This window comes from Netta rufina (genome assembly GCF_964035555.1).
Source record: "Netta rufina genome assembly, chromosome: 1".
In the NCBI taxonomy this organism is placed as follows: domain Eukaryota; kingdom Metazoa; phylum Chordata; class Aves; order Anseriformes; family Anatidae; genus Netta; species Netta rufina.
Genome location: NC_140123.1, coordinates 11,248,557 through 11,253,243, shown reverse-complemented (window position 1 = coordinate 11,253,243; position 4,687 = coordinate 11,248,557).

Sequence of the window (4,687 nt, the reverse complement as noted above, 5' to 3'; positions counted from 1 at the left end):
AGATGTGACAAGAGAAGAAGGTAAGGGTACAAGGCAGTCCCTGGAGAAGAGTGGGAGATGGCTCTGTGAGGTGTATGGGAAATGTGTATCAGTCTGATCACTTCATCTAAACCCATCACCCGAGTGAAAAGGTTGTGTGGAGCTGAAGTTGTGCTGTTGTCAGCATCAGCTGCGAGGGAGAACAGCAGTCTTCACTTCTTTTTCATTGTCTATTTGTAACACTTCTTCTCTTTTTAATTTTTGGATACTGCTCCCTCCTGATCCATCATCAATAAGCAGTACAACAACACAAGTCAGTGTGGTTCGATAACTGTACAGCAGTATACAAGTTACTATAGTTTCAATAACCTTAGGTTGAGAGTTACCCACAAAGAGCAGACCAATAAATTCTGGAGTATGAGCTCTGCAAAAGATTTTACTAAGAAAAGTTTGAGCAGATGGAAATACAAGTTTGCTTGAAGGCCAAAGATTGGAAAGTCTTGTGATAAATAACCTCTATCAGTCAGCACAAAACAAATAATTTGTCATAACAAGTTGATTTTGACTGCTTGTTTTCAGACATCACGTCTATTAATTTTTCTGATTAAATGAATCTCCTAATGCAAATCATAAATTATTTTAAATTTGTCCTGTTAGATTTTCTACAAGTTTCAGCCTTCCTTTCTATAGATGTACACTGATAAAAGTAGTAATATAAATGTATAAATTGCATGAGAATTAGCTTGTACAATCCATAGTAGAAATGTGTTGTGGGTAAGAAAAAAGTACTGAAGGATTAATTCTAGGTTTCAGCATATGTGGTATTTATTCTGCATTGCCATAAAGATTGAGGTGTGAAAGTAGAAAGAATGGTAATGTTGAGAGTTTGTATTGAATATATAACTTTTATTTTGATCACCATCCTGCTTGAGACTCAAACAGCATTGGAGAAACTTTTGTTTCCTTAAATATGGCTAATTTTGTAGCTAAAACAATCAGGAAAAGAACATTGGAACAAATGCATATGTATAATAAGGAGGAGTAAGTATGGTGTGAAAAAACGCTGCTGCTGTACTGCTGTCAGAATTTCTATGCTATAGGGATTTCACAGGTAGTTATTACTACATTTCACTTTCTGTTGGAATGAAATAGTTTTGAAATGCTAATAATTTTCAGATAGTAAAACTGAGTAGGGTTCTGTCATTAACAAAGCAGGTAGTAATCTTTCCTTCTCTCTGATGTATGTACCCTTCCAGAAAAAATCACTGGAAATAACACTTTGCTTGACATCAGTTCTTTTCCAGTGTGGCCACCACACTGGAAAAGGATGCAAAGGGTGAGGAAGATATGGGGAGTGCATGGGACACTGGGAGTTTCAGAGGAAACATATTCTATATGTAAAACAAGAATTTATTGTTATTATGACTGAAAACTTAAACTGTCTAATCCAAGAATCAGTAATAGTCCTCATCTAATAATTACTGAAAAAGAAAGAATATTTCAAGGCAGAAAAAGCTTAATATAATAATAATGTAATAATTATCATTACATTGTTTTTTTTTGTTGTTTGTTTGTTTTTTAAATTTATTTATTTATTTTTTATAATTTTTACCCTGCCCAGTTTCTAGCCCTTTTCTTTCTCACCCCTTCCCTGCTTCTCTGGGTCCTAAGGTCAATGGTTTCGTTTTGGTGGTGGTGGCAAAGTGGGGCTATGGCCAGTTGTCAACATCTGCAGTCCTTTGGAGGAGTAGGGTGTTCACAGTGGTGATTTCCTCTTCATCATTCCACAGCCCACCTGGGGTCATGTTTATGGGTTTACTAACACATCTTTATACATTGGTCTTTCTTCATTGGTCTGCAACTCCATATTGCAGCCAAATTTGTTGCATGTAGTGCATTTTACATATGTTGGAAATTCTTGTCATTTTCTCTTTGTTACCCCTAAAGGCAGTTTTGTCCAGACCCAGCTTGTACAGTTTGTGGAGGTCAAGAAAAGTACAGACAGAGCAAGCCTGACCAACCTTCTCCGGAGGCCTTGAAAACTCAGTACAAACTCCATCACTTATTAGTGGTAATGGCAGTACAGCATTACAGGGTTATGATTTTTTTTTATTAATAAACCTTTAACATTAGGCATATTTCCAAAGAATAAATAAAAATTTTCAGAGATAATTTGACTGAAAGTTGCCTTTCTCTTTGTTTTTCAGACCTCCCAAATTAACTGTGTGCTCCATCTGTTTACTGTTGGGTTAAGGACCAACTGGGTAAAAGAAAGAAATTGAATTCACTAGGTTTTCATTGTACTGCAGACTCCATAAGAAATGACAGTTTTGTCTTAATTGTCTGTAATTGACTAAGAACATGAAGGGGCTCATGTGGTTGGAATCTCATCCAAATTACTTGGCAGGGGACCACTAATAAATCAGATTAGTAAAACAGGTAAGCCCACTGCTCCTGTCATTTTAAATTGAATTAGTTTTCAACCATCCAATTTCTATCTATTGAAGATATTCCAGGGTGTTCAGTGATGACTCACTTCATCTGAAACATCCACCTAAAGAAAAATACTTGCTGCAGAAGAAAGAAGACAAAAGGCAGATAAATGGGAGCACAGCTCACAAAGGGCCTGAGAATATTTGCTGCCTTTTATATGATTATTCCTGGTAAACAGAACTTGGATTATGTTGAACTGAGACACCTATAGCTGAGATGGTTATTTGTTGCTCTCTTTATAATTAATGGATAAAGGAGGTTTCAGTTTTTATGTTTTGCTTGTTTTTGCTTTTAGGCTACAGTTCATCTCATCTAACATAGTGCCGTGAAAATCTCCCAGGGAAATCCCTGGTGTGAAAGAAAATGAACACACTCTTCAGGAAATACCAGATCTGGGATCAGATAGCAGCATTTCACAAAGCACAGTCCTAGCTCCAGTTACTCAGGTTTCAAAATTCATAATAAATTCATCAGAAACAGAGAAGAGTTTTTTTTTGTTGTTGTTGTTTTTTCCAATTTATTTTATTTTTTTGTTTGTTTGTTTTGTATGTGTATATGTGTGTGCTTTGGTGCTGTTGTCGCTGTTGTAATTATGTTTCATAAAGAACTGCTAGAAAGCACTGAGTCTGAAATCCACCAAGCACTCACGTAACACCGTGTTGCAGTGGTGCACTGTAGCACTGTTTTTCCCAATGGTATCAGCCATCTGGCCCTTGAAGTTGGGTATTTTTATAGTTCCAGCCTTCCAACCCTCAGCCTGCTCATTTCCTGCTAGAAGGGGTAGAAGTGTGTCCTTTCAGCAGAATTGTATCTTCTGCTCTCCAATGTGCATCTTTGGTTGATAAAACTATTTCAGCCTGGCTGCCAAGTATCTCAAAGCAAACAGATCATTGTAAGGTCTCCCTGGAGCCTTCCCTTCTCCAGGCTGAACAACCCCAACTCCCTCAGCCTGTCTTCACAGGAGAGGTGCTCCAGCCCCTTGATCATCTTTGTGTGGTCCTCCTCTGGACTTGTTCTAATACTTCCATGTCCTTCTTGTGCTGGGGGCCCAAGAGCTGAATGCAGGGCTCCAAGTGGGGTCTAATGACAGAAGAGCAGAGGGGGACAATCCCCTCCCTCACCCTGCTGGCCATGCTGCTTTTGGTGCAGCCCAGGACATGGTTGGCTTTCTGATCTGCAAGCACACATTTCTGGTTCCTGTTGAGCTTCTCATCCACCAACACCCCTGGGTCCTTCTCCTCAGGGCTGCTCTCAATCCATTCTCTGCCTAGCCTGTGTTTGTGCTTGGGATTGCCCCAGACCAGGTGCAGGACCTTGCACTTGGCCTTGTTGAACCTCATGAGGTTTGCACAGGCCCACCTCTCAGGCCTGCCCAGGTCCTTCTGAATGGCATCCCTTCCCTCCTGCGTGTCAACCCCACCACACAGCTTGGTGCCATCAGCAACCTTGTGGAGGGCACCCTCAATTTCACTGCCCGTGTCACTGATAAAGATACTACACAGTCACACTGCTGTTTTCTGTGTTGTCTGGTAGGAAATGATGTGGATTTAATGGGAAGAAAGGCTTAAGGGAGCCACTTTCTCCTTCTGGCCTTATTTGCACCAGCCAGTCATACACATAGGCTGCTATCTGTAACCATTGTCCCTCATATTCAAGATGCTCCTATTAGATAAATAAAGTATAACGGCCCAGTCACAGGCAAGTTGCATGGGCTGTGCAAAAAGTCATGTAGGATTAGAATTCAAAAGTAATTCTTAGCTGAAAATGTCACACAATCCTCTGGAAAACACTGCTGAGTTAAAGAAGTATAATGTGCCATAAGAATGTCTTTCTCTTGTATACCAGCATAAGAAAAGTGCGATGAAACTGTTCTCTAACCCCAAGAAGCTCTTGTAAACTTACTTGCTGCAAATATTTATGACATTCCCTCCTAGGACTATTCCTGTCTGAAAGGCAATAGTATTATTTATCCTCTCACCAACATTTCTAAGTTAATATTCTTAAGATTCATGTTGTAGAGGTAAGCACATGATGTGTGTGTGAAGTTTCCTTGCAGATGGAATCTGCTACAAGAGATGAGATGTAGCTGATGGTTAAGGAGTCATGAAAGAGGTACTGGGTTGGGATAAAAATGAGGGTGAAGGAAGAAAGTGGGATGAGAGTTTTGCAAGCAGAATGCATGGAGATGGAGCAGGGGAGGAAAGAAGATAGACTA